The 21,067-nt window shown below is 48.6% G+C and overlaps 1 long non-coding RNA gene across 1 annotated transcript in view; it reads left to right on the plus strand.

The window, feature by feature from the left end:
• Positions 1-485: 485 nt before the first annotated feature.
• LOC146055954 (uncharacterized) overlaps positions 486-21,067 on the plus strand; it is a 42,380-nt gene continuing 21,798 nt past the window's right edge. Inside the window, exons 1-2 of the long non-coding RNA XR_014469009.1 lie at positions 486-697; positions 11,076-11,283. This is a non-coding gene — a long non-coding RNA (uncharacterized LOC146055954). The remainder of the gene's footprint in view (positions 698-11,075; positions 11,284-21,067) is intronic.

Genomic DNA, 21,067 nt, shown 5'->3' on the forward strand with positions numbered 1-21,067 from the left:
AGTTATGCTCCTGCACCCCAATTGTTTGCCCTGAGTTGCTGGCAGCAGCACCAGAGCACCCTGACCTATGATAGTTTCATAGTAGGTAAGGCTGAAAAAAGACTTGCGTCCATCTAGTTCAACCTGGTATAGATATCCATTGCTGATTTGGTAGGTTCTGGTATTTTACAGACAAATTATATTTCTTATTTGTACCCATGGATGTTTTCTCCAGTAAATGATTGTCCAACTTTGCCTTGAACGCATTTAATGAGCCAGCCGTTACCACCTCTCTGGGAAGAGAGTTCCAGAGTTTGACTGTTCTGACCGTAAAGAAATTCTTTCTACTAGCTGAATGAAATCTTTTTTCTTCTAATCTATACTCATGCCCTCGCGTCCTAGATTCCTTTCTAGTAGAAAATAGGGTGTGTGACAGTTCCTTATATTGGCCCTTGATATACTTGTACATATTGAGCATGTCCCCCATCATCCTTTTTTCATCTCCCACAGCAGCAGCGTGTCTCCTGGGCAGCAGAACTTGCTGCTGCAGTGCAGACTCCACCCTTCCTGTCCTAGAGACCAACCAAGCTATCACACGCGCAAAGCCCAGGAGGAGCGGCCATCAAAAAGCACCCGTCGTGACCTTCAAGATAATGGTTGTGACCCACTGCCATCCTCGCGCTTCAGTGTCCTCTCCTGGCTGCAGTTCTAGCATCTGGTAAGATGTGTTTTGCTTGGTTTCGGGTCAGAAGATGGGGTAACTGGCGCTCATTTAGGGCACCCTCATATGTTTGTGTGTCAGGATGGTGCTCTCTTCCCAGAGGCTGCCCCGGTTCCTGCTGCTGGCCGTGCATGGGGTATAGAGGTGATGTCAATGGTGCCTGCAGCAGCACTGGAAATAACTTTCAATATGCCAGCTTAAAGTGCAATGTATGTACACTTCTAAACCTAGTAGCTTCTATACCCCTTCCCTACCCCCAGTACTGCCTATCCCTAATCCACCTTGGCCTCTCCCTAACCATACAGGAGCCGCTAGGCCGCAAGGCGGCCAATAGCGGCATTCGGGAGGCGGAGCCGCACGATGTACACAAACACCGTGCGGCTCCCTGCTGTCCGGGCTGGTTTCGCGTGTCGGTTTGTTTTTTTTGCCAAGACCCTTACCTGGACTACGTCGCGCTGGGACAGGTGAGTATGGTTTCCTTCCATAGGTTCCCACATGGATTTCTTCGGACTCCGGACCGCCGACGCCATCGCCGACAGGGATGCCGACAGGGATGCCGACATGGATACAGACACAGACCAGGACATCAGGACCAGGGCTACCTACGGGCTCAAGATAGGTAAGTATCAGTATGTATGTGTTATGGATGTATTAAACTTTTATTTTTCACGTGTGTCAGTGTGTTTATTGTACTATTTCTTTTACTGTGGAACTACAAGACCCAGCGGGCCCTTTAATGCCCCGCAGGCTGGGACTTGTGGTTCTCCAAGTCCCAGCTTGCGGTGGAGGCTTGCTGGGACTCATAGTTCACCAGTAAAAGACAATAGTTTTTATTCTATTTTTTACACCATTCCATCAGCCCGATGCCCACCGCCCAGAGGCATCGGGGATAGCACCAGGCTTCAGCCTCGTCAGGTAAGTCCTGGAGGGGGGGGGGGGGGGCCTTCATTGGGGGGGTCCCCACTCCCCCAGGGCCCCTGGCCAGGCTGACTGGTCGGTAGGGTTAATGCTTTGGCCGCGGGACCTTATATAATAAGTGTCCCCCGGCTGTGGCATTACCCTGCTGGCTGGTTGTGCCTGGGGCTAGTTCTTAAAATACGGGGGACCCCTAGTCATTTTGTCCCCCGTATTTTGGGAAACAGCCCCGGACCTGGAGCCTGGGGCTGGTTGTAAAAAATCAGGGAACCCCTATTTGTCGGGTTTCCTGATTTTTTTTAATACCAGCCCCGGCTCCTTCAGCCTGGTGCTGGTTACGGCAGTGGGGGGGGGGGACCCCATGCCGTTTTTTTTTTAACGGGTAAAGGGCTACCCCTTTCCCACTGCCAAAAAAATGGCTCTTACACGGTAAAAACACTGCTTTTTACCCAGTTAACAAATACCGGTATTTGTTACCCGTGTAAAGCAACCTGGAGCTTTCCCACTGCAGCTCTAACCGTTTAAAAAGGCTAAAAAAACGGCATTTTACCGCATAAAGCCTGCAGTGGGAAAGGGGCATTAGTTTTGTGTGCGCTTTGGAAAAGGGGTATGGCCACTGGAAAAGGGGGCATGTCTTTCAGTGAAGTGTACCACATCACATACACCACAATAGTAGGACTCCCTATACTATCTAGTACTAGTGCCCTTACACATTGTGCCACACAGTATGAGCCAAAATTCAAGGACAGCAAGGACAAAGGGACAGGGAGAGTGACAGCAGAGAGACAGTGGGAACACAGAGTGACAGCAGGGACACAGAGACGGCCACATATGTACTGTATATTGGGCATCATGGTACGTGGCATATGTATAATGCCCATTATACATATGCCGAACACTGTGAAGCCCATTCTACATATGCAGTACACCGTGATGCCCATTAAATATATATGCCCCACACCGTGATGGCCATTATACATATGCCGAACACTTTGATGCCCATTATACATATGCTACACACCGTGATGCTCATTACAGATATGCCACACACTGAGATACCCATTACATATTATGGCACATAAGCTTGATGCAAGGGTCTTCATACTCGATGCCAAGGGGGTTTACATGCTCCTAGCCAGGGGGAAGCAGTCTGACAGCCGGGCAGAAAGCGGTGTGCTGCCCGGCTGTCTAAATAGCGGGTCCGCAGTTGCTGCAGTGAAACAGTGTGACTGCCAGGCAGAATTGGTCGGCTGCTTGGCTGTCTTTAGAGCGGGTATGCAGCAGTTTGAAATCTCGCGCTGGGTCACCAGCCAATAGGAGCTGGCAGCCAATCAGGAGTGGCAGTGGTGTCTCATGATTGGCTGCCAGGCCGCAAGCTCCTATAGACTGCCGGACTGGCGCAACATTTCAAACTGCTGCTTAGAACTGAACTTATAAAGGCAGGCGACAGGCAGTCCACCTCTTCTGTCCGGCTGACACTTTTCCCAGCAGCTGCTGCAGACCCGCTCTTTAGACAGCCAGGCAGCACATCCCTCTCTGCCCCTCTCTGCCCAGCTTCAATATGCGTATGCCAAAAAAAAAGAAGCAGTGCTCGAAGAAGGTGCGGGTATACTATACCGGTGAATGTGGCACCCCACAAGCTGGGGCACAAGTGCCAGCAGCATAAAGTAATGGAAACACTGTAAAAAGCATAAAGTAGCTGTGGCACTACAGGTGCCAGCATGACTGTGTATTAAAAAGTACTACTTGAGTTGCACAGAACTGAGCTTATATAGCTTGCAGCACAAAAGGGGTTAACAGCTCAGCTCACAGCAAGGCAGGTCAGTTTGCAAAAAGAAACATTGTTACAGAACTGACAAGTTTGCAGAAAAAGGTGGGAAATCCTGGATGGAATCTCTCCCTGGGAGTCTGACTGAGACAGGAGAGCAGAGTGAGAAGTGTGTAGTTGTTGACTGGTGAATGCTGAAGCTGGCAGAACCCTGAAGGCTGGGGAAAGCAGTGTGCCCTAAAGTGTATGGGGGGGCACAGACTGGCAGCATGCAGAGAGCACTGGTCAGTGAGGACAGCCTGTCAGCCCCATCAGCAAGTGTGCAGCTGCAAGGGTCAGAGAGTGGGCATGGCTGCACATTGCACCCCACACAACACCCCAGCTCCCCTAAAAAGCATTCAGCATGGCTGCACATTGCACCCCAACAACTAATGGGAAGAAAAAAACAACAACTGGCAAATATGCAAAATGACATTTAGGGGTGAGACAAAACCCAAAAGGGGTGCGCAGTGCAGGCATGCCTTTCAGGGAAGCTGGAGTGTGGTGAGGGGGATCCCGACATGCTTTGGGGCGTGACCCAGGGCCCCCATTTCAAAATGGCTGCAGTTGTTTTTTTTTATGTCTTTTTTTTTGGGCTGCAGTCATTTTGAAATGGGGACACACAAACACGCCCAAAGAATGAATGGCACCCCACACAACACCCCAGCTCCCCTTAAAAGCATGCAGCATGGCTGCACATTGCACCAAGCACATGTTAAAATAAAAAACTTAAAGCAAACCCCCATAGCAAGTGCAATATTAGTGCATCACAATACTCACCTGCAAAAGAAAAGAAAAAATACACTCTGCTCTCTCCACGGGTGCTTGGGTCCTGGGAGAACCATTAGCATGCAGCACTCCACCCCTGCTGAAAACTAATGGCGAATGTACGCAGCAGGAAACTCGCTGATATGAGCGAGGAAGAGCGGGAATACATGCTCCCGCCCTCCCCCAGTCACCTGATACGCCAGATAGGCTGAGATTCACCGTTGGGGGCGGTGAATCTCAGCCACGTTGAATAGGCTGACTCGTCGAGTCCCGACGAATAGCCATGCTTGGAGAATCGCCGCTAAAAGCCGGCGAATTGTCGGCGAATAAAAAACTTGATTCGCCGTGGCCGGTGATAATTCTCATTGAATACCGCCCTATGTCCACTTGGATGGTAAAGAACTTTCACCTTTTTTTTTTTTTAAATGCGAACAGCTTGTGTCGACCCAAATCGGCATCTTCATGGTGAAAAAAGTCTCAGTCAAACTAGGTGTTTTATAGGGATGCAGTCAATTTACCGACGAACATTTGACCAACTGTTGTTATGTTGTTATACCAATGCCCATTGACCAACAGTCAAAATACCGAAACGGTTATTATACCGACATTAATTATGCCGACATGTTGAAAAGACAGACATGGTTAAAATCTTGATGTTAAATATGCCTACACATGCGTTTTCAAGCACTTTTTCCCCAAAACACTTTTTCATACTTTACCATCCCAATGCTCCTGGATTGGGAGTAGAATAGTGTGCTAAGCACAGTGAGGCACCGTGCCCGGAGCCTCTCCCTGGCTGTGGGGCCAGGTAAGAAACCCCCAGGGCAGCTGAGTAATGAGCCCCGGGGGCAGCTGCTCGGGACTCCCACAGGCAACCCGGCGTGTGACGATGTTTCCTTTTTTTTTTTTTTTTTCTCAAGGTGCATGGATCACGGAGCATAGCTCTCTCCCCCCTGACACCCAGAAGTCCCAACGACGAGTACTGATTGGCCCACGGGCCATTCAGTCACATATAATGGCTGACCATCGATAGCTAAAACTATCGATGGTTATCCATCAAATAGTTTGCCACTATCAATGGCTGGGTGCAGAATCGCCATCGATGGCAACCATTGATGGCCTCTGTACCGATGGTCATCCCTAGTTACAGGCAGCAGCAGCATCACTCTCCCGAGTCCCTCCTCTTTTTCCTCAGCTGTGTGTTTAGTGCCGCCCACTTTCCTCCCCTTCCTTAGCAACAACCCGACAGTAAGACTTCCTGTGCTCTGCCTCTGCAGTGCTGAGCATTCTGCACACGTGGGTGGCTGTGTGCACTGGAGGAGCACTGCAGCCAGCAATACCAGCTCTCAGGTATGTGATATATGTGCTGGGGAGGGAGTAAGTGACATGTTAATATGTCCAGGGGGTTAATAATGTCATGGTAATGTGTTCTGGGAGGGTGAGGCCCAGGGGAGAGACATTTTAATGTGTTCTGGGAGGGGGGAGGGGGCTGACATGTGTGCAGGTGTTAGTGACATTTTAATGGGTGTTGTGGGGGTGACATGGTAATGTGTGCTAGGGGAGACTACATGTTGATGTGTGCTGGGGGCTGACCTCTCAATGGGTGCTTGGAGGGGCTGACATGTTAATGGGTGCAGGGGGGCTGACATGTTAATGGTTGCTGGGGGGGGGGGGGCTGACATGTTAATGGTTGCTAGGGGGGGGCTGACCGATATGGCTGCCTGCTGGATCCACTGGAGCCCCTCAGGCGCTTTCGGCTGCTTACTAGTAGCTATAGGCCAGATGAACTAGACTGCTGCTACTCCCCAAAAAAACTTCCAGAAATGCAACCATTGCTGTATAAGGGGAAATCAGTCACAGGGGGATACGGTCGCATTGTTGACAGCACTTAGGTTGACAGGTGTCTAGGTCGACATGGGTGAAGGTCGACAGGTATCAAGGTCGACATGGGTTTAGGTCGACACAGTGCTAGGTCGACATGGGTTAGGTCGGAAGGTCGACATGTTTTCTTTTACAGTTTTTTGAGCCGACAGGCAGTAGTTCATGCCCTAACATCCACTAGGGCATGGTGGGAGAATAAAATAGTGTGCCCGAGAGGGGCGTGGCTTCGGCGGACATGGAGTAGCTGCTTCCAACCTGAGCTCTCCGTCCCCGATATCCTGTATCTATATCCTGCATGCACTTATACTGCTCCTGGACCACACTGCTGGTGGGGGAATATCCCCAGAACAGATTAAGCCCCATCTCGTTCCTGTACCTGGTGTGCGGCCTGACTTACAGCCGAGGGAGCCTGCCGGAGGTCACGCAGGGAGCCGCGGACGCCATTTTCTTTCCCCTGCCAGGTGCCGCTGTCGTGTGTGCCCTGCGTGTCTTCCTCTTCACGGACAGGAGGCGCGCTACTGCGGAGGGACGCCGCCGGGCTACTGTGTGTGTGCTGCCTGTCCGGGTGAGTCTGTTTGGCCGCCCTCTCTCCCCCGTTTGCTGTGCGCCTGGAAGGGCGCCTCCTGCCACCCCCGTCCTGCCCTCCAGGCTGCTGGGATCTACAGCGCGTCACGGCGCCTGAATTTGCTGGTCAGCCATCTTGGCCGGGGGGGTCCCAGCAGGTCTGCCATCATAATCTACCTCTCCTGTGTTTGAGTCTGGGACTGCCTGCATTTACTGTGAATACATTAACACCGCTTGTAGCAAGTCTTGATTTATAACTGTCACTGCTCTGAGAGTGATATAAAATCTCATACTAGCCAGATCCTTTAGTGCTACAAGGTAATTTGGACAATATCCTGCTGACACCTATGGTACACACTGGTGGTGTGCTAGCCACCACCATTTTGCCATTGCTTTCCATATTGAGTATCATCTAACTTTCTAGGATGTCAGGCTTTGTGCAACAAATCCTCCAGGCCATCAATTCCTCCACTCAGAGGCTACTTGCCAAACTTGATACTATGGTGGGTGCACCTATAACTCCTGAAAATATGACCTCTGTGTCATCTGCGCTAGATTGGCAACAGGACCCTCCTGTCAGGGAGGTAGTGTCTTCTTCATCCACTACTCTCTTTTCAACTCCTGCAGATGAGGAATCTATAAAAATCAGTTCTGCAGCTGCAACAATGGATCCAACCTGCCAAATAGATGCTTCTAACACTGCCTCTGCTACTGTTACGGTACCAGCTGTTGCGGCCTCTTCGGAGCTCCGTTGTACGACTCTCGCAGTGACACTACAGCTACGAAAACCCCTCTGCACCTACTCCTTACATCTATTTCCATATTTCTGGATTGATGGGACACTCCTGGATCTCTTGTCCATGTACTTTCGGCTCCTATGTGCATGTCCTTGGGTGTACGATGGAGGGACTGTTGTCTTTAAGACTCTGCGGGGGAGGAGGGCCTGGCCCGACTAATATTTTTCATACTCTTACGCTCCAAAATATCTTCGTTGTTAACTGAGGCTTGGCCGGTTTAATACTTTCATCTCCTGTGCTTTTACATGTCTGCTGGTTTAGTGACCGTTTTGTATGTTTCCATGATATATAACTTTCGCAGATTCTACTTTGTTGCCTAATACTGAGACGGGATCATTTTATATTGTAATTATGCTGCAGCATCCTTGCTATACTAGTTAATAATTACAGCCATTGCCCCATTTAGCCCATTCGCCTATTATCCGACCATATGGGGGGGGGGGGGGAGGATGGGGGGGTGGGGGGAAGGGGTGAATTAGGATTTTAGGCTAGGTTAGCTAATATAAGCTGAAGGCCACTAATTTATCCCCTCTTAGTAATAGTAGTATAGACAGTTGGGAAGAGGAGGGTAGGTTGTTCGGGATCCAGGTATACCTAGGTTGGGGTTAGGTCATACAGGGTGGGGGTATTTTGGGAAGGTTTATTTTGGGTTTTTGGGGGGGTTTTGCTTTGGGTAGGTTAGGTATTATATTCAAGATAGTGGGTTACTTATTTTTACATTTTATTTTACTCCCCTTGTCTGACCAGACCTACAATTCTGCAATAATAATTTCTCCTAGTCTAGTAACTTCTTAGCTGGGAAATATACTGTCCTATCAGACTATATCCGCTCTGTCATACTTTTTATTATATTGTGGTGTGGTATTTCACTCTGTATGTATATGTGTCATATACTCGGTAGTACCTAGAACCCAGATGGCGCCTTTGGGCAATAGGGCTCGATATATCCTGCATTAGAGAGTTTTTTTTTTTTTTTTTTTTTACTTTCTATGTCCACAAACAATACCCTTATTTTTACCCTTGCTTTCATGCATCATTGCAGTATCAACGTTACCCTAGCTGCACTTTTTTGTATTTAGTATCATGTACTAAACTGGATTTCACTGTCTGTGTCTACAAACTATTGCCTGTAACGGGAGTTTATGTTGCATTACTAAAAATTTCAATAAAAATTATTGAATTAAAAAAAAATAGTGTGCCCGAAGCATCGCAAGGGCTTCGGTTGACTTCCAACTGTGTTCATGTTCACAGTGTCGACATTCGGGTAAAAAACCATGTTGACCTTTCCGACCTGTCGACCCAACGGTGTCGACTTAATGACTGCGCGTCTCTGCACTTCCCCCTTATACAACACTGCTGGTGTCTGCAGATCTGATTGTTACTGGGTTATGGTGAATGTCATATGCTGCAGATCTGATTGTTACTGACGCTTATAGTTTCCAAACCTATAAGCGTTGCCTGAAAACTCATCTCTTCAGGCAAGCTTATCAAATTCCAGAACCAGTCACAGAACCTTGCATTCTGGTGGAATCGAGGCAATAAAGAATACAGTATCTATCCTTATGTATCAATGCCTATTTCCCTATAGATTGTAAGCTTGCGAGCAGGGCCCTCCTACCTTTTGACTGTCTTAAAAGTCCCTGTTTGTTGTATCACTATCTCCTTTTGTAAAGCGCAACGGAATATGCTGCGCTCTATAAGTAACTTAATAAAAATAAAATAAATGAAATACTGGGTATTTATTGTAATGATGATTATGTAATGTAGTGATGTAGTGCAGTGTGTAGCGGGATGTAATGTAGTACAGCATGGAGGGAGATAGTCATGTAGTGCGGCGTGTATATATACAGGGGCGTAGCTATGGTAAGGCAGCCCCAGCCATCGCGGGGGGGAGCCGGTGTCACTGGGGCGCAGCAGGGTCACGGCACTCTCAAAGCCGAGCTCTGCTCACTGCTCTGCTGCTGGGAGGAAGCTGGGTATATACTGTTGAGCCGCCTGTAGGTGGCGCTGCAGCGCACAGCTGAGCTCCTCGGCTGTCAGGAAGAAGCTCCTCTCTCTGTCTCAGGACATGGGGCTGCCTGATACACGGAGCTATGAATAGGTGACATGCTGATTTTACAGGTTTGTGTCCCTTGTTGTGGGTGCCAGTTGCAGGGGCATGGACAGGGGAAGAAAAGTGTGGGCACCATTAATGTAAGCTGGTGGCCCAGTGAGTACTATGTCTTGGTAGCTGCAGTGGGAAGGGGGAGGACTGGGTATATGGAAACTGGGTGCCCTCCATTGCTTGTGGGGGTTATTTGCTTTAGTATTGGTGTTTGTAAGTATGCTGTATGTGTGTATGTATGTATACTTTTTGTGTATGCTCTGTGTGTCTATAGCGTGTGTATGTTTATAAATATGCTGTATGTGTGCATGTTGTATGGTATCTGTGGTCGTATGCCATGTGTGTGTGTATATGTAAATATGCTGTGTGTGTGCATGTATGGTATCTGTACCAGTATGCCATGTGTGTGTCCGTGTATGTCCTTTGTGTCTAAGGTATGTGTGCTTTAATGTCCTGTGTGTGAATGGTATGTGCGTGTGCGTGTCTGTATGGCATGTCCTGTGTGTATGTATGGCATGCATGTGATTACTGTAGTGTGCATGTATGTTCTGTTTGTATGTATGTATGGTATGTGCGTGTATATTATGTGTGTCTGTATGGTATATGTGTGTGTTTGTGATGTGTGTCTGTATATATGGTATGTGTGCATGTATGTCCTGTTTGTATATATATATATGTATGGTATGTGCGTGTATGGTATGTGTGTATGGTATGTGTGCATGTATGCCCTGTGTGTCTGCTATCTATTAGCCCCTGGTCCCTGGATGCCAGCATTCAGTATAGCGTCACTAGCATCCCTAATGCCTTTAGAAGAGCGGCCGCTGAACTTGAAATGAGTTAGGATGCCAATGCCGTAATACTGACAGCTAGAATCCTGATTGGTGAGTATGAAGGAAAGAGCGGAGCGAGACAGCGAAACGCTATGGAGAGAGTGGGGGTGTGAAGGAGAGAGAAATAGAGAGACAGTGATGGAAAGAAAAATAAAGTGTCAGAGAGAGAGAGAGAGAATCGGACCCTTTATATATTTTGCAATGGGACCCACAAGGTTCTAGTTATGCTCCTGCACCCCAATTGTTTGCCCTGAGTTGCTGGCAGCAGCACCAGAGCACCCTGACCTATGATAGTTTCATAGTAGGTAAGGCTGAAAAAAGACTTGCGTCCATCTAGTTCAACCTGGTATAGATATCCATTGCTGATTTGGTAGGTTCTGGTATTTTACAGACAAATTATATTTCTTATTTGTACCCATGGATGTTTTCTCCAGTAAATGATTGTCCAACTTTGCCTTGAACGCATTTAATGAGCCAGCCGTTACCACCTCTCTGGGAAGAGAGTTCCAGAGTTTGACTGTTCTGACCGTAAAGAAATTCTTTCTACTAGCTGAATGAAATCTTTTTTCTTCTAATCTATACTCATGCCCTCGCGTCCTAGATTCCTTTCTAGTAGAAAATAGGGTGTGTGACAGTTCCTTATATTGGCCCTTGATATACTTGTACATATTGAGCATGTCCCCCATCATCCTTTTTTCATCTCCCACAGCAGCAGCGTGTCTCCTGGGCAGCAGAACTTGCTGCTGCAGTGCAGACTCCACCCTTCCTGTCCTAGAGACCAACCAAGCTATCACACGCGCAAAGCCCAGGAGGAGCGGCCATCAAAAAGCACCCGTCGTGACCTTCAAGATAATGGTTGTGACCCACTGCCATCCTCGCGCTTCAGTGTCCTCTCCTGGCTGCAGTTCTAGCATCTGGTAAGATGTGTTTTGCTTGGTTTCGGGTCAGAAGATGGGGTAACTGGCGCTCATTTAGGGCACCCTCATATGTTTGTGTGTCAGGATGGTGCTCTCTTCCCAGAGGCTGCCCCGGTTCCTGCTGCTGGCCGTGCATGGGGTATAGAGGTGATGTCAATGGTGCCTGCAGCAGCACTGGAAATAACTTTCAATATGCCAGCTTAAAGTGCAATGTATGTACACTTCTAAACCTAGTAGCTTCTATACCCCTTCCCTACCCCCAGTACTGCCTATCCCTAATCCACCTTGGCCTCTCCCTAACCATACAGGAGCCGCTAGGCCGCAAGGCGGCCAATAGCGGCATTCGGGAGGCGGAGCCGCACGATGTACACAAACACCGTGCGGCTCCCTGCTGTCCGGGCTGGTTTCGCGTGTCGGTTTGTTTTTTTTGCCAAGACCCTTACCTGGACTACGTCGCGCTGGGACAGGTGAGTATGGTTTCCTTCCATAGGTTCCCACATGGATTTCTTCGGACTCCGGACCGCCGACGCCATCGCCGACAGGGATGCCGACAGGGATGCCGACATGGATACAGACACAGACCAGGACATCAGGACCAGGGCTACCTACGGGCTCAAGATAGGTAAGTATCAGTATGTATGTGTTATGGATGTATTAAACTTTTATTTTTCACGTGTGTCAGTGTGTTTATTGTACTATTTCTTTTACTGTGGAACTACAAGACCCAGCGGGCCCTTTAATGCCCCGCAGGCTGGGACTTGTGGTTCTCCAAGTCCCAGCTTGCGGTGGAGGCTTGCTGGGACTCATAGTTCACCAGTAAAAGACAATAGTTTTTATTCTATTTTTTACACCATTCCATCAGCCCGATGCCCACCGCCCAGAGGCATCGGGGATAGCACCAGGCTTCAGCCTCGTCAGGTAAGTCCTGGAGGGGGGGGGGGGGGGGCCTTCATTGGGGGGGTCCCCACTCCCCCAGGGCCCCTGGCCAGGCTGACTGGTCGGTAGGGTTAATGCTTTGGCCGCGGGACCTTATATAATAAGTGTCCCCCGGCTGTGGCATTACCCTGCTGGCTGGTTGTGCCTGGGGCTAGTTCTTAAAATACGGGGGACCCCTAGTCATTTTGTCCCCCGTATTTTGGGAAACAGCCCCGGACCTGGAGCCTGGGGCTGGTTGTAAAAAATCAGGGAACCCCTATTTGTCGGGTTTCCTGATTTTTTTTAATACCAGCCCCGGCTCCTTCAGCCTGGTGCTGGTTACGGCAGTGGGGGGGGGGGACCCCATGCCGTTTTTTTTTTAACGGGTAAAGGGCTACCCCTTTCCCACTGCCAAAAAAATGGCTCTTACACGGTAAAAACACTGCTTTTTACCCAGTTAACAAATACCGGTATTTGTTACCCGTGTAAAGCAACCTGGAGCTTTCCCACTGCAGCTCTAACCGTTTAAAAAGGCTAAAAAAACGGCATTTTACCGCATAAAGCCTGCAGTGGGAAAGGGGCATTAGTTTTGTGTGCGCTTTGGAAAAGGGGTATGGCCACTGGAAAAGGGGGCATGTCTTTCAGTGAAGTGTACCACATCACATACACCACAATAGTAGGACTCCCTATACTATCTAGTACTAGTGCCCTTACACATTGTGCCACACAGTATGAGCCAAAATTCAAGGACAGCAAGGACAAAGGGACAGGGAGAGTGACAGCAGAGAGACAGTGGGAACACAGAGTGACAGCAGGGACACAGAGACGGCCACATATGTACTGTATATTGGGCATCATGGTACGTGGCATATGTATAATGCCCATTATACATATGCCGAACACTGTGAAGCCCATTCTACATATGCAGTACACCGTGATGCCCATTAAATATATATGCCCCACACCGTGATGGCCATTATACATATGCCGAACACTTTGATGCCCATTATACATATGCTACACACCGTGATGCTCATTACAGATATGCCACACACTGAGATACCCATTACATATTATGGCACATAAGCTTGATGCAAGGGTCTTCATACTCGATGCCAAGGGGGTTTACATGCTCCTAGCCAGGGGGAAGCAGTCTGACAGCCGGGCAGAAAGCGGTGTGCTGCCCGGCTGTCTAAATAGCGGGTCCGCAGTTGCTGCAGTGAAACAGTGTGACTGCCAGGCAGAATTGGTCGGCTGCTTGGCTGTCTTTAGAGCGGGTATGCAGCAGTTTGAAATCTCGCGCTGGGTCACCAGCCAATAGGAGCTGGCAGCCAATCAGGAGTGGCAGTGGTGTCTCATGATTGGCTGCCAGGCCGCAAGCTCCTATAGACTGCCGGACTGGCGCAACATTTCAAACTGCTGCTTAGAACTGAACTTATAAAGGCAGGCGACAGGCAGTCCACCTCTTCTGTCCGGCTGACACTTTTCCCAGCAGCTGCTGCAGACCCGCTCTTTAGACAGCCAGGCAGCACATCCCTCTCTGCCCCTCTCTGCCCAGCTTCAATATGCGTATGCCAAAAAAAAAGAAGCAGTGCTCGAAGAAGGTGCGGGTATACTATACCGGTGAATGTGGCACCCCACAAGCTGGGGCACAAGTGCCAGCAGCATAAAGTAATGGAAACACTGTAAAAAGCATAAAGTAGCTGTGGCACTACAGGTGCCAGCATGACTGTGTATTAAAAAGTACTACTTGAGTTGCACAGAACTGAGCTTATATAGCTTGCAGCACAAAAGGGGTTAACAGCTCAGCTCACAGCAAGGCAGGTCAGTTTGCAAAAAGAAACATTGTTACAGAACTGACAAGTTTGCAGAAAAAGGTGGGAAATCCTGGATGGAATCTCTCCCTGGGAGTCTGACTGAGACAGGAGAGCAGAGTGAGAAGTGTGTAGTTGTTGACTGGTGAATGCTGAAGCTGGCAGAACCCTGAAGGCTGGGGAAAGCAGTGTGCCCTAAAGTGTATGGGGGGGCACAGACTGGCAGCATGCAGAGAGCACTGGTCAGTGAGGACAGCCTGTCAGCCCCATCAGCAAGTGTGCAGCTGCAAGGGTCAGAGAGTGGGCATGGCTGCACATTGCACCCCACACAACACCCCAGCTCCCCTAAAAAGCATTCAGCATGGCTGCACATTGCACCCCAACAACTAATGGGAAGAAAAAAACAACAACTGGCAAATATGCAAAATGACATTTAGGGGTGAGACAAAACCCAAAAGGGGTGCGCAGTGCAGGCATGCCTTTCAGGGAAGCTGGAGTGTGGTGAGGGGGATCCCGACATGCTTTGGGGCGTGACCCAGGGCCCCCATTTCAAAATGGCTGCAGTTGTTTTTTTTTATGTCTTTTTTTTTGGGCTGCAGTCATTTTGAAATGGGGACACACAAACACGCCCAAAGAATGAATGGCACCCCACACAACACCCCAGCTCCCCTTAAAAGCATGCAGCATGGCTGCACATTGCACCAAGCACATGTTAAAATAAAAAACTTAAAGCAAACCCCCATAGCAAGTGCAATATTAGTGCATCACAATACTCACCTGCAAAAGAAAAGAAAAAATACACTCTGCTCTCTCCACGGGTGCTTGGGTCCTGGGAGAACCATTAGCATGCAGCACTCCACCCCTGCTGAAAACTAATGGCGAATGTACGCAGCAGGAAACTCGCTGATATGAGCGAGGAAGAGCGGGAATACATGCTCCCGCCCTCCCCCAGTCACCTGATACGCCAGATAGGCTGAGATTCACCGTTGGGGGCGGTGAATCTCAGCCACGTTGAATAGGCTGACTCGTCGAGTCCCGACGAATAGCCATGCTTGGAGAATCGCCGCTAAAAGCCGGCGAATTGTCGGCGAATAAAAAACTTGATTCGCCGTGGCCGGTGATAATTCTCATTGAATACCGCCCTATGTCCACTTGGATGGTAAAGAACTTTCACCTTTTTTTTTTTTTAAATGCGAACAGCTTGTGTCGACCCAAATCGGCATCTTCATGGTGAAAAAAGTCTCAGTCAAACTAGGTGTTTTATAGGGATGCAGTCAATTTACCGACGAACATTTGACCAACTGTTGTTATGTTGTTATACCAATGCCCATTGACCAACAGTCAAAATACCGAAACGGTTATTATACCGACATTAATTATGCCGACATGTTGAAAAGACAGACATGGTTAAAATCTTGATGTTAAATATGCCTACACATGCGTTTTCAAGCACTTTTTCCCCAAAACACTTTTTCATACTTTACCATCCCAATGCTCCTGGATTGGGAGTAGAATAGTGTGCTAAGCACAGTGAGGCACCGTGCCCGGAGCCTCTCCCTGGCTGTGGGGCCAGGTAAGAAACCCCCAGGGCAGCTGAGTAATGAGCCCCGGGGGCAGCTGCTCGGGACTCCCACAGGCAACCCGGCGTGTGACGATGTTTCCTTTTTTTTTTTTTCTCAAGGTGCATGGATCACGGAGCATAGCTCTCTCCCCCCTGACACCCAGAAGTCCCAACGACGAGTACTGATTGGCCCACGGGCCATTCAGTCACATATAATGGCTGACCATCGATAGCTAAAACTATCGATGGTTATCCATCAAATAGTTTGCCACTATCAATGGCTGGGTGCAGAATCGCCATCGATGGCAACCATTGATGGCCTCTGTACCGATGGTCATCCCTAGTTACAGGCAGCAGCAGCATCACTCTCCCGAGTCCCTCCTCTTTTTCCTCAGCTGTGTGTTTAGTGCCGCCCACTTTCCTCCCCTTCCTTAGCAACAACCCGACAGTAAGACTTCCTGTGCTCTGCCTCTGCAGTGCTGAGCATTCTGCACACGTGGGTGGCTGTGTGCACTGGAGGAGCACTGCAGCCAGCAATACCAGCTCTCAGGTATGTGATATATGTGCTGGGGAGGGAGTAAGTGACATGTTAATATGTCCAGGGGGTTAATAATGTCATGGTAATGTGTTCTGGGAGGGTGAGGCCCAGGGGAGAGACATTTTAATGTGTTCTGGGAGGGGGGAGGGGGCTGACATGTGTGCAGGTGTTAGTGACATTTTAATGGGTGTTGTGGGGGTGACATGGTAATGTGTGCTAGGGGAGACTACATGTTGATGTGTGCTGGGGGCTGACCTCTCAATGGGTGCTTGGAGGGGCTGACATGTTAATGGGTGCAGGGGGGCTGACATGTTAATGGTTGCTGGGGGGGGGGGGGGGCTGACATGTTAATGGTTGCTAGGGGGGGGGCTGACCGATATGGCTGCCTGCTGGATCCACTGGAGCCCCTCAGGCGCTTTCGGCTGCTTACTAGTAGCTATAGGCCAGATGAACTAGACTGCTGCTACTCCCCAAAAAAACTTCCAGAAATGCAACCATTGCTGTATAAGGGGAAATCAGTCACAGGGGGATACGGTCGCATTGTTGACAGCACTTAGGTTGACAGGTGTCTAGGTCGACATGGGTGAAGGTCGACAGGTATCAAGGTCGACATGGGTTTAGGTCGACACAGTGCTAGGTCGACATGGGTTAGGTCGGAAGGTCGACATGTTTTCTTTTACAGTTTTTTGAGCCGACAGGCAGTAGTTCATGCCCTAACATCCACTAGGGCATGGTGGGAGAATAAAATAGTGTGCCCGAGAGGGGCGTGGCTTCGGCGGACATGGAGTAGCTGCTTCCAACCTGAGCTCTCCGTCCCCGATATCCTGTATCTATATCCTGCATGCACTTATACTGCTCCTGGACCACACTGCTGGTGGGGGAATATCCCCAGAACAGATTAAGCCCCATCTCGTTCCTGTACCTGGTGTGCGGCCGGACTTACAGCCGAGGGAGCCTGCCGGAGGTCACGCAGGGAGCCGCGGACGCCATTTTCTTTCCCCTGCCAGGTGCCGCTGTCGTGTGTGCCCTGCGTGTCTTCCTCTTCACGGACAGGAGGCGCGCTACTGCGGAGGGACGCCGCCGGGCTACTGTGTGTGTGCTGCCTGTCCGGGTGAGTCTGTTTGGCCGCCCTCTCTCCCCCGTTTGCTGTGCGCCTGGAAGGGCGCCTCCTGCCACCCCCGTCCTGCCCTCCAGGCTGCTGGGATCTACAGCGCGTCACGGCGCCTGAATTTGCTGGTCAGCCATCTTGGCCGGGGGGGTCCCAGCAGGTCTGCCATCATAATCTACCTCTCCTGTGTTTGAGTCTGGGACTGCCTGCATTTACTGTGAATACATTAACACCGCTTGTAGCAAGTCTTGATTTATAACTGTCACTGCTCTGAGAGTGATATAAAATCTCATACTAGCCAGATCCTTTAGTGCTACAAGGTAATTTGGACAATATCCTGCTGACACCTATGGTACACACTGGTGGTGTGCTAGCCACCACCATTTTGCCATTGCTTTCCATATTGAGTATCATCTAACTTTCTAGGATGTCAGGCTTTGTGCAACAAATCCTCCAGGCCATCAATTCCTCCACTCAGAGGCTACTTGCCAAACTTGATACTATGGTGGGTGCACCTATAACTCCTGAAAATATGACCTCTGTGTCATCTGCGCTAGATTGGCAACAGGACCCTCCTGTCAGGGAGGTAGTGTCTTCTTCATCCACTACTCTCTTTTCAACTCCTGCAGATGAGGAATCTATAAAAATCAGTTCTGCAGCTGCAACAATGGATCCAACCTGCCAAATAGATGCTTCTAACACTGCCTCTGCTACTGTTACGGTACCAGCTGTTGCGGCCTCTTCGGAGCTCCGTTGTACGACTCTCGCAGTGACACTACAGCTACGAAAACCCCTCTGCACCTACTCCTTACATCTATTTCCATATTTCTGGATTGATGGGACACTCCTGGATCTCTTGTCCATGTACTTTCGGCTCCTATGTGCATGTCCTTGGGTGTACGATGGAGGGACTGTTGTCTTTAAGACTCTGCGGGGGAGGAGGGCCTGGCCCGACTAATATTTTTCATACTCTTACGCTCCAAAATATCTTCGTTGTTAACTGAGGCTTGGCCGGTTTAATACTTTCATCTCCTGTGCTTTTACATGTCTGCTGGTTTAGTGACCGTTTTGTATGTTTCCATGATATATAACTTTCGCAGATTCTACTTTGTTGCCTAATACTGAGACGGGATCATTTTATATTGTAATTATGCTGCAGCATCCTTGCTATACTAGTTAATAATTACAGCCATTGCCCCATTTAGCCCATTCGCCTATTATCCGACCATATGGGGGGGGGGGGGGGGGGGAGGATGGGGGGGTGGGGGGAAGGGGTGAATTAGGATTTTAGGCTAGGTTAGCTAATATAAGCTGAAGGCCACTAATTTATCCCCTCTTAGTAATAGTAGTATAGACAGTTGGGAAGAGGAGGGTAGGTTGTTCGGGATCCAGGTATACCTAGGTTGGGGTTAGGTCATACAGGGTGGGGGTATTTTGGGAAGGTTTATTTTGGGTTTTTGGGGGGGTTTTGCTTTGGGTAGGTTAGGTATTATATTCAAGATAGTGGGTTACTTATTTTTACATTTTATTTTACTCCCCTTGTCTGACCAGACCTACAATTCTGCAATAATAATTTCTCCTAGTCTAGTAACTTCTTAGCTGGGAAATATACTGTCCTATCAGACTATATCCGCTCTGTCATACTTTTTATTATATTGTGGTGTGGTATTTCACTCTGTATGTATATGTGTCATATACTCGGTAGTACCTAGAACCCAGATGGCGCCTTTGGGCAATAGGGCTCGATATATCCTGCATTAGAGAGTTTTTTTTTTTTTTTTTTTTACTTTCTATGTCCACAAACAATACCCTTATTTTTACCCTTGCTTTCATGCATCATTGCAGTATCAACGTTACCCTAGCTGCACTTTTTTGTATTTAGTATCATGTACTAAACTGGATTTCACTGTCTGTGTCTACAAACTATTGCCTGTAACGGGAGTTTATGTTGCATTACTAAAAATTTCAATAAAAATTATTGAATTAAAAAAAAATAGTGTGCCCGAAGCATCGCAAGGGCTTCGGTTGACTTCCAACTGTGTTCATGTTCACAGTGTCGACATTCGGGTAAAAAACCATGTTGACCTTTCCGACCTGTCGACCCAACGGTGTTGACTTAATGACTGCGCGTCTCTGCACTTCCCCCTTATACAACACTGCTGGTGTCTGCAGATCTGATTGTTACTGGGTTATGGTGAATGTCATATGCTGCAGATCTGATTGTTACTGACGCTTATAGTTTCCAAACCTATAAGCGTTGCCTGAAAACTCATCTCTTCAGGCAAGCTTATCAAATTCCAGAACCAGTCACAGAACCTTGCATTCTGGTGGAATCGAGGCAATAAAGAATACAGTATCTATCCTTATGTATCAATGCCTATTTCCCTATAGATTGTAAGCTTGCGAGCAGGGCCCTCCTACCTTTTGACTGTCTTAAAAGTCCCTGTTTGTTGTATCACTATCTCCTTTTGTAAAGCGCAACGGAATATGCTGCGCTCTATAAGTAACTTAATAAAAATAAAATAAATGAAATACTGGGTATTTATTGTAATGATGATTATGTAATGTAGTGATGTAGTGCAGTGTGTAGCGGGATGTAATGTAGTACAGCATGGAGGGAGATAGTCATGTAGTGCGGCGTGTATATATACAGGGGCGTAGCTATGGTAAGGCAGCCCCAGCCATCGCGGGGGGGAGCCGGTGTCACTGGGGCGCAGCAGGGTCACGGCACTCTCAAAGCCGAGCTCTGCTCACTGCTCTGCTGCTGGGAGGAAGCTGGGTATATACTGTTAAGCCGCCTGTAGGTGGCGCTGCAGCGCACAGCTGAGCTCCTCGGCTGTCAGGAAGAAGCTCCTCTCTCTGTCTCAGGACATGGGGCTGCCTGATACACGGAGCTATGAATAGGTGACATGCTGATTTTACAGGTTTGTGTCCCTTGTTGTGGGTGCCAGTTGCAGGGGCATGGACAGGGGAAGAAAAGTGTGGGCACCATTAATGTAAGCTGGTGGCCCAGTGAGTACTATGTCTTGGTAGCTGCAGTGGGAAGGGGGAGGACTGGGTATATGGAAACTGGGTGCCCTCCATTGCTTGTGGGGGTTATTTGCTTTAGTATTGGTGTTTGTAAGTATGCTGTATGTGTGTATGTATGTATACTTTTTGTGTATGCTCTGTGTGTCTATAGCGTGTGTATGTTTATAAATATGCTGTATGTGTGCATGTTGTATGGTATCTGTGGTCGTATGCCATGTGTGTGTGTATATGTAAATATGCTGTGTGTGTGCATGTATGGTATCTGTACCAGTATGCCATGTGTGTGTCCGTGTATGTCCTTTGTGTCTAAGGTATGTGTGCTTTAATGTCCTGTGTGTGAATGGTATGTGCGTGTGCGTGTCTGTATGGCATGTCCTGTGTGTATGTATGGCATGCGTGTGATTACTGTAGTGTGCATGTATGTTCTGTTTGTATGTATGTATGGTATGTGCGTGTATATTATGTGTGTCTGTATGGTATATGTGTGTGTTTGTGATGTGTGTCTGTATATATGGTATGTGTGCATGTATGTCCTGTTTGTATATATATATATATGTATGGTATGTGCGTGTATGGTATGTGTGTATGGTATGTGTGCATGTATGCCCTGTGTGTCTGCTATCTATTAGCCCCTGGTCCCTGGATGCCAGCATTCAGTATAGCGTCACTAGCATCCCTAATGCCTTTAGAAGAGCGGCCGCTGAACTTGAAATGAGTTAGGATGCCAATGCCGTAATACTGACAGCTAGAATCCTGATTGGTGAGTATGAAGGAAAGAGCGGAGCGAGACAGCGAAACGCTATGGAGAGAGTGGGGGT

Source organism: Crinia signifera, unplaced genomic scaffold, assembly GCF_055691185.1.
Source record: "Crinia signifera unplaced genomic scaffold, ASM5569118v1 HAP2_SCAFFOLD_648, whole genome shotgun sequence".
Taxonomy (NCBI): Eukaryota; Metazoa; Chordata; class Amphibia; order Anura; family Myobatrachidae; genus Crinia; species Crinia signifera.